The sequence below is a fragment of the Choloepus didactylus genome, chromosome 7 (genome assembly GCF_015220235.1).
Source record: "Choloepus didactylus isolate mChoDid1 chromosome 7, mChoDid1.pri, whole genome shotgun sequence".
In the NCBI taxonomy this organism is placed as follows: domain Eukaryota; kingdom Metazoa; phylum Chordata; class Mammalia; order Pilosa; family Megalonychidae; genus Choloepus; species Choloepus didactylus.
In genome coordinates this window covers 72,066,432-72,076,541 of record NC_051313.1, presented here as the reverse complement: position 1 = coordinate 72,076,541, position 10,110 = coordinate 72,066,432, and the positions used below count along the sequence as shown (strand labels likewise).

Below are 10,110 nucleotides of genomic sequence, written 5' to 3'. Positions count from 1 at the left end.
TTTCCTCAAATTTTTATTTCCATAAACGGTGGCAGGTGGATTTGACCTGTGGCCAGTAGTTTGAAGCCCTGGTTTAGGGTTATTTACAGCTGAGGCAGAAAAGTCAGGGATTATTTCTTAGGTTCTTAATTTTTGTTATATTTTCAAAAGCATTTTAAACACTTAGAATTATGTTTTGTATGCCTCGGAGCCTCTGAATCTTCTGTTTTAAAATTGCAACAGATTAATTTAAAAAGTCAAATTCTGAGATATTTTTGAGGTGTCTTTAAACCCAATTCAGTTTTATTTAATTTGACAAATAGTTGATTTATGAATTTGTCTCTGTATGCTGTGTATTCTCAATGATCATGTCCCATGAGGTACCCATATAGCTTCATGTATTCTCTTTGTTACCACATCAAACCTTAGTTTCAGTTAGGAAGCTGTTCCTTAAAGTGTCTATTGAACATAGTCACGTAATGTTCTGAATTATTGATAAAGTCTGAAGGACTAAATCACAATGAGGAAAAATGCCTTCACAATAGACAATTGGGGATTTTTATAGCCTAAAAGGGGGTTCAAACACAGATGACTGCCTGGGTCATTCATCCTGTCTTCTAAGTCTTTCCTTATTAGGATGATAATATAAAAAGTAAACCAATCCATTGATTTTGCCTAAAACTGCATATTTTCCATCTCTGCTTTTTAGACATTCAAAAATGCAAGTAGATCAATGAACTACAATGATCTGCTCTGATGATCAGATTTGTTTCTGCTGCTTTGAATTTCTTATCTTTAGTTTCTGTTACAGTTTTAATGTTTCATAACCTGACACTTTAATGGTAACTTTAATTTGCCAGTTGATGATATCGTGTGGAAACTACATAGACTCTCAGGGCTCCAAAGGACTCAACATTGTCTATTTCCTTTCTTCATTCAATATCAGATTAACAGTGTACAAAGTTTTTAACTTCTGTTTTTTAAACTGGAGACTTCTGGATATTTTACAATCATATTATTGCCAGCAAATAATTGGCAGACAACTAAGGGCTTTAGAACTTATTAAATCCTATGGTAAAACAAATTAAAGTGGTTATTTATTGAAAACAGTCTCACTATTTGGAGGTGACAGATGCACCCACATTCTGATTTTATTGAACTCAAGCACAGCATAAGGGGTTTTTAGAGAGTGGTGACTAAGAGGAAAAAATTTATGGAGCCATCATTTTTTTTCTTTTAAGCTGTACCTTTTCTGATCTTTACAAGGTGCTTTTCCATCTTTTCTTTTTAAGGTTGATTAAACACTCTGATAAAGAAAACAACAAAAATAACAAGCATTGCTCCACCAAGAGACAGAGAGAAAGAGAGTTAAAACCTATTCTATGAGGTAAATATTTCAGAGGCCAATTTCCATTTTCCCCTTATTCATTCAATTGCAGCACAAAAAGAGTGGTTCCTGTTTAGAAAATAAAAGGGAGTGCATTTTCTGTAAATAATTTTAAAACAATAACATTGAATCTACATTAAAAAAAAAAAACAAAAACTCCATGTGCTGACAATTCTAAGCAATGTCAGTGATTAAAATATTCATCTTCCCCTCCAAATCTTTTGTTGATCTAAGCTCTAAACCAGGGAGGAGCTGGCCAACCATGGCCTGTGGGCCAAATCCAGCCTTCCATCTGTTTATTTTTTTGTGGTTGACAAAAATTTGTGGAGTTTTTTTTCTCTCTTGTTATCTACGTGCCTACATAATATCCTTGATTTTGCTTCTTGCTCCTGCAAAAACATAAAATATTTGCCATCTTGCTCTTTGCCGAAAAAATTTGCTGACCCTTATTCTAAACAATTGTTGCAGTTAGTGTTGTATTTTTTATATACAATAACTTACATAAGCTTGAAATATGCATATTTTTATTATTTCTCTTTTAGTAACATATATATAAATATTTCATTGAAATTAATTTGGGGAAGAATTATACAGAAAGCCCCCAACACAGATATTTCACTACTTGCATTGGTTTCTAGAGTAAGTTCATAGTGGTTCAGGACCACTCAAACAACTTTCGAGTACTAGAAGTGTGTCCAACCTGTGGTGCTACATATTTCTGTTTTTAAACTGTTGAACTAACCAATGACAGCACATTGATTGTAAAGACAAAGAACTAGAACTTTAGTTACTTCAATTCTGATATTATATGTGACACAAAAATGTTTTCAAGCAAACATAATTCATGTTAAAGAGGGAAATACAAATTTTAAAATTATTCTTTGATAACCAGTGATGCACAACATTTGTCAAGACTATTAGCCATGCAACAATAAAATGTATGGAAATGGATATTTATGTAGAAAAAGACTCAAACTTTGAAGAATGCCAGGAGAAATGACAAAAGATGTTGGTCTTCCATTGCTAGAAGAAATAAAGGATACAGTCGAAAGTAGTGATTGTTTTCATCAAAAACTGAGCACTCGTTCTAAAGAAATAGATCAATTGATGTCAGTGTTTACCATCATCTACCCTTTTCTTCTGGTTTCTGCAGAAGGAAAAAAACTTTGGAAGTTTTTGCAGAATATAATAGAAATTTATGAATTTTCTGGTGAAGACATTTTAGTGAAAAATTTTTAAATGCAGTGACATTTGTAAGCTGCTAGAATCAATCCTAAAATAACACCTTCAACAGTATTGTAATTTCTGGAATTCAGGGTGAGGTGATTTTCAAGAAACTTGGACTAAAGTCCTTTAAGACTTTTCTTACTTACTTGTATATCTGTTTCTTCATGGAAACTTCAAAATTAACAATTAAAAACATTTTTTCAATCAACTATAAGTGAAGATAGATGGACAAAAATCTGGCTATACTGTTTATTGAACATGAATATGTGAAGAAGACCCATATTCATGAAGTCAGTGATAAATACAATCTTATTATTTATTATTGTGATAGATCAATATGTAATTATGCAGAGTTCCCACTATTTTGTCAAAACACATTAATATAATTTTAAAAAATTACTCAATTGCTTTTTCATTTTTACTGTAATTTTTATTTTTGCTTATTTTATAATTATAATTTTATACTTTTATATATGCAAGTCATTAAAACACATTTTCAAAGACTGTGTTTCATTTCTTCCCATAATTATTATTTATTCATATCATGACTTATTACTGAAAATAATTTTGTTATATAGAAGAGGGGAATACAAGTTTAAAATTATCTGTTCCAAATACCGAATATACCAGGCTTGCCCCTGTTTTCCCATGTATTTCTATTATAAGAAAGAAAGTCAATCTTTTCTTAGCTTACATTTGCTACTTACTGTAAGTAATAACTGTAAAGAAATGACATGTTGTATTTCTTTATCAACTTTTGACTTTTCTAAGTATTCTCTCATGCTTTATCTGGCTTAATTTTACCTAAATAATGCAGTAAGATTACTAAGTTCTGACCAATAAAAAGGCAAACTAACAGATAGGTTATATGTTCATTTGCTTTTTTAATTGTTCATTACTTAGAATTTCAAATTTTAAAAAATAGTGCACAAAGTTGGAGTTGTTAATTCTGTTCTCATGAAGTTCCTTCCAGTGGAGGGAAAGTAAAACAATTCTGGCCAACTTCTGTCTTCACACACTCTTCTCCTGGGACAAGGAGTGGTGGGGAGGAGGGTGGGAGGAGTAGCACAAGCTGGTTGTTGAGTTTGCAAGCAACACCAGGGCATGCATATCCCATCTCTTTCTTCCCCCTTTTCACTGGAACCCGGACTGTTCACAAAGAGCAGCCTTCTCCTCTGTGCCCCCATCACTATAACTGCATGTCTCTGACCAGTGACATCCTGACAGACAGGGTAAATTGGCTTATTTCTGGTGTTCACAATTAGGAAACCCACCTGTCCTTGGAAAGAAGTCCCATTCTCCAGTATCACCTTAATGAGGGAGATGTTTTTGTTCCATGTTCTTTCCACTATCATCTAGTTTCTCACTTGGTTCAGAAATTAAGCAGAGATGGGAGTGCTGTCACTGGGCTTTCTTGGAGACCCTTCAGTGATAAACAACAAGATTCATTTTGTGGAAAATATATATCCCAAATGATACCCTTTTAGCCTATAATTTTATATTGACAGAATAGGACCAATGCTAATAATAATGGAACTACTTAAAGAGTGAGTGGAAAGTTTTGGTAGATAACATAAGTACAAATGAAACAGAACTTTATGAAAAATTTACTCTGAAAAATGAAAGCTTGAAAAAACCCACAGCTGATCTTTTTAGTTAACTACTCATTGTTATTTATAGCCTGCAACTATTTAATTAGGAGAAAATTGAGGATAAAACTATCTTAATTTTGGTTCTACTGTAATTAAAGAATAGTAAATTTAAAGATAAAATCTATTACTAAGGTCTGTGTTTTAAATGCTGAGACTATTTGGCTGCCTTTGAAACAGAATCATAAAATTTAACAGAAGAAAACATAAGGATGACTGTATTTTAGTTGGATACCTCTGCTATATTTTTAAATATTTAAATATTTTTAAATTCTCTATTCTATTAATTTCTAACCATGTAATGTGAGTGAAGCAGTAAGTCAATATAATTAAAAATAGAAAGCATATCTTTATAATTTTTGTTTGAATATAATATCATCAAGCTAATTTTAGACATAGGCCTACCATTTGTTTGTAAGCTCCCAGGAGATAGCAAGCTATTTTTAATAATTTTTAAAGTACTCAGTGTATTACATAGGCTTTTAGTGATACCAACAGTTATGCTGTTTTTAAATCATAAAACATTGAAATGTATTACAAGAAATCTTTCTCTTAAACAAGAACAAGAAAATTGCTTCTTTAAACTTCTTGTCCCCATGGCTTATAGACATGACAAGTATCTGTACAGAGCAAGAATTTGTAAAAATGGAAGGAAATCCCTAAGTCAGAATTAAAGAAACATGTCAGTTAAAATGTATCCAACAAATACCTATAAAATGCTTCCATGGGGTGGCTTTAGGATTACAAAGAAAGACAGGAATTTGCAAATAAGTACATGGGTTTAGAATAAGTAGAAGGATTTACAGTATTTTACTGTCATTGTTAGTCAACCATCTCCATATTGTATACTCCATCATTTCTTCTGGCCAGAGAGAATTATTTCAGTAACTTTTTCTACTGTCAGAATTCCCTTAAAGCTTAGAAGCGGTGGTTCCAGGAAAAACAAAGTTACTTTAGAGTCAGTAGACAGTTATTATATAGAACTTGTAGTGAATACTGCACTGCAATATGTTTAAGAGGAATTTATGATACAGTAAATTGTTAAAGGATGAATGAGACTTTTCATGGTAAAATTCAAATATAGAGGAAAATGCCATACCAGGATTTGTTAGAAAACACGAAATGACATTCTGATGTCATTATCTGAGATGAATGGATCATCTTACACCCCAGAGTGGCATTTCTTAGGGTTTTAATTAGGCATGTAAAGAATTGTGAGAATTACGCAGAATTTTGGCTTTGCCTTCTTTTAGAATCTGATTCAAGTTCATCCCACATGCTTTCCCCTTTGTGGTTTCTTCTCATATTCACAACAAAGCCTAATTAACCTCTTTCTTACTAGTGCTCCCACATCCCTCTTTTTATCTCTCTTTCACTGCAAAAATAATTCTATAATAATCTACATTTTCATTACATGTGAACATGTCTGTCTCTCCTACTTGCTAAGTTTGTGGAATAAAGTGACCATGCCATATTCATTTTGTAGTCTCTTATTGTTTAGCAATTGTACTCAGCCCAAAATTATTAATTTCACTGTTAATACTTGTGAGTATGCAAACTGGAGAAGGCAAAAATATAAAATTCAGATCAATGTGTTTATGTGATTTATCTGCAGTTGTGTTTATCCGTTTTAAAACTTAGCACTGATAACAGCTTCCACTGTCTAAGAATCACTGGATAGTGGATGGAGTGATCGTAGTATTGCACTTCTTCTGGCCCATATGAGCTGAAGCCTTCATTTTAACTTAAAATAAAAAGACTTCTAAATATAAAAATGCATAGTTCTATCAGTTTGTAAGTCATCTTCTGTCTCTCTTTTCTCTTTCTTTTCACACATACACACATGCTTACAGAACACAGACACACAAGCATGAATACATACATTGGGGCATGCAGATACTAACATTCTTTTAAGAATTTATAAGAATGATTGTAGCACATCTAAAACAAGCTTTTTTAAGGTTAATATTCAGCTTAGTGGTGGAAGGAATGATTAGATGAACAATAAGACAGAAATTTCCCAGGTAGCAATTCTTTAATTTCTTTTTTTTTTTTTAAATGACTTAGATTTAATCATTGGAAGCAAACTAAATGGAAAGCTTACAATAGAGAAGAATTACATGTCAATGCCTTTTGCAAACTGAGCCAGGACAGAAAGGGACTGGGTGCTGCCCCTCAACCTGATGCCTTCCAAACAAACATGTCCATAGTGGCCCTGACAGAGTGGCTCAGGGAAGGGGAAGTATTTGCTAGTGGCCACCGCTCACTCCCGGTCAGTACCAGGAGCACCCCCTAGCCAGCTCTGGTCATCACCCTTCTTTTTCTGGCCTGAGACAATGTCATCAATCCTCAGCAGCAGGATTGCTGTCTCGACTGCTGTCTTTTATGTTTGCAGCTTCACAGCCAGTGGCTCCCAGGTGCCCAGTTCTTTCATGTCCACCAAAGTACCTATCTCACCTTTTACACCCCAGGTCTCATAGTTCTCCTGAGTGTGCTTGGCCCAAAGAGGTACGTAGCACATTACCTTAAATGGAATGTTTCAGAATATTATGCTATTTGTCTCATTCTGACCCCACAGTTCTGGATAAGTGTGTGAGGCATGAATTCTAAGGCCTGGGAAACAAGCCCTGTTGTATGGCCATTGTTCCACACTAGTCATGGTTTTGGATTTTTCTGTCAAGGCATGGGCCACAGTCATTTCAGAGGCCCTAGTTTCTGGTACCGGCTGGTACCAGCTCACTAGTCAGATCCCACAGGCTCTAGCAATGTGTTTATTGTCTGTCTTCCAGACTCTGCAGTTGACTGTGATATTGGCCCACATGAGGTAGTGCTGAGCTAAATCTGAAATGCACTTTTCTGTGATGACTACAGTTAGGCTTCAGTTGGATAATACCCTCGCAGAGTTGCTGAATGTACCCTTCTTCCATTTGGAGGATTCTGGTGAAGTCCTCCTCTTGTGTGATCTCAATGTCAATCTGGCTTTCTCCTTCCTTGTACTCCAGAGAATAATCCAATAGCAAAATGTGAGGGTTTGTGATATAATGTCGCATTCATAGATGAGTCACATCCTTGTTAGTTGCGACTCCACATAAGATGCAGGAGTCTTCAATGATGCCCCAGGTATCTTTTCCACCTTGGAAATCTCCTTTTGACCATTCTCCTCAAATTGTATAGTCTTGACAGCATCCAGGGCAATGCTGCAAGCCAGAGAGGACCCCTGACTGATTGCTTTGTTAGTAATGGAACTGACATTTTTTTTCTTCTATAGCACATTACCTTAGATGGAATGTTTCAGAATATTATGCTATTTGTCCCATTCTGTTTTTATTACCACTTTGCCATGTTCTATTTTTATCATTAAGACTATTTGTTCCTCTATTTTTATGGTAGGCTGAATTGTAAGATGCCGCCCTCCTTCAAGGTTCATGACCTTGATGTACACACACCTACTTGCAGTTATTCAAATACTAAACTAGAAACTTCTGTGAAGGAATTTTAAACATGTAATTAAGGTCCAAAATCCATTCATCTTAAAATAGAGAGATTATCCTGATGGACTTGAACTAATCATATGGGTTTTTTAGAACAGAGTTTATTATTTGTCTGGTGGCAGCACAAGAATTCAGAAGTTTGAAGCATAAGAAGGATTTGACTCACTGTTGTGACTTGATGATGGAGAGGTTCAAGTGGAAGGGAATACAGGCTTCCTTTGGGAGTTTTCAAGGCCTTGATTTCTTCCCAGTGATCCCTTGAGCAAAGAATGCATCTACACTGGACTTCTGACCCACAGAAATTATGAAATAACAAATTCGTTTTAAGTTGCTAAGTTTGTGATAATTTGTTTACTTGTTATAGCATATTCTGATGTTCTATTTCTTCTTAATTCAGACTTGGTAATTTGTATCTTTATAGAAATTTGTTGATTTTATCTGCGTTGTCTAATTTGTTGGCATAAAGTTATTTATAATATTCACTCACAATCCTTTTAATTGCTGTAGAGTCAGTAATGATTTATCCTTTTTCATTCCTGATTTTGTTAACTGTTGCCTTATTTTTTTTTCCCCCTTTGGTACATATAAATGGAAGTTTATCAATTTTGTCAATCTTTTCAAATAATCAATTACTGTTTTCTTTTTTTCTGTCTTATATTTCATTAATTTATTTTTTCTTTAATTTTTTTTTTTCCTTTTCATTTGCTTGCTTTGGGTATAGCTTGCTCTTATTTTTTAAAAAAAATTTTAAGGTGGAAGGTTAGGTTAATGAGTCAAGGTATTTTTTTCCTTTCTGATATAGATGTTAAAAGCTACGAATTTGCCCTTAAGCCTTACTTTAGCTGCATATCATGAATTCTGGTATGTTGAACTTTTGTGTTCCTTCAGTTCGAAATACCCTTGTGATTTCTTCTTAGACTCATGGGCTATTTAGATGTGTAGGTTTCAATTTCCAAATAGTTACAGATTTTCCAAATTTCCTTCTAGGTCAGGGAAAATATAAGATGACCTGGGATATTTATGATAACAGAAAAAGAAGTGCTTGGAAAAAGATAGGAGGATGTCAAAAAGACACAGGAACCAACCGGAAAGAACTCCCAATGAGCAGAGGTGGAACAATTTGAGGAATATAAGTAATGATAATATTGGATTATAATCCAAATACATAGCATTAAATAAATAGCCTTGAGTCCATATTGGTACAAATAAATTGAATAAATACATAAATGGGGGATAAGGGATTGTTCTTCATAAAAGAATTTCAGTTAATGAATTTAGAAGGACAGAAAGAAGGACACATTAAACTGCCATTAGGCAAGCATTGCAGTATTAATCATTGTAACAAGATCTGACTGATGCTAGAAATCATTGGGGAAAATTTTGAGGAGAACAGAATAATCACATCATCTTGAAGTATCTTTCCCAAGGCATTTATCAATTAAAAAGTTAAAATTAGTAATTTTATAGTGGAGAAGGTGAACAGACACAACCTTAACCAAGGGACCAAAGTCAACATCACTGGTAATAAATATGCCGCAATATTTCTGTGGCATTCTTTCAGAAAATACTTTATTTTGATATTTACAAGAAAACTTTCGATCGCCTCAACTGAGATACATTCTCCAAACTCCAAAATGAAGGTTTATCAATTTTGTCAATCTTTTCAAATAATCAATTACTGTTTTCTTTTTTTCTGTTTTATATTTCATTTATTTAATTTATTTTTTCTTTAATTTTTTTTTCCTTTTCATTTGCTTGTTTTGGGTATAGCTTGCCAGTACTTATCGAAAGTATCAAGGTCTCGTCAGCAAATGGGGCTGGGAGAACTGGATATCTATATCCAAAAGAATGAAAGAGGATCCCTACCTCATACCCTACACAAAAATTAACTCAAAGTGGATCAAAGACCTCAATATAAGCGACAGTACCATAAAACTCCTAGAAGATAATGTAGGGAAACATCTTCAAGACCTAGTATTAGGAGGTTGCTTCTTTGACCTTACACTCAAGGCACAAGCAACGAAAGAAAAAAATGGTAAATGGGAACTCCAAAAAGGAATTCCCCAAAAGGTAAAGAGGCAGCCAACTCAATGGGAGAAAATATTTGGAAACCATGTATCTGATAAGAGACTGATATCTTGCATATATAAAGAAATCCTACAACTCAATGACAATAGTACAAATAGCCCAATTATAAAATGGACAAAATATATGAAAAGACATTTCTCTGAAGAGGAAATACAAATGGCTAAAAAACACATGAAAAAATGTTCATCTTCACTAGCTATTAGGGAGGTGTAAATCAAGACAACAATGAGATAGCATCTCACAGCAATAAGAATGGCTGCCATTAAACAAACAGGAAACTACAAATGCT

At 33.9% G+C, this 10,110-nt stretch overlaps 1 pseudogene; it reads right to left on the bottom strand.

Moving 5' to 3' along the window:
- Positions 1 to 6,781: 6,781 nt before the first annotated feature.
- LOC119540607 lies at positions 6,782 to 9,664 on the bottom strand (annotated as a pseudogene).
- Between the last annotated feature and the right edge of the window lie 446 nt (positions 9,665 to 10,110).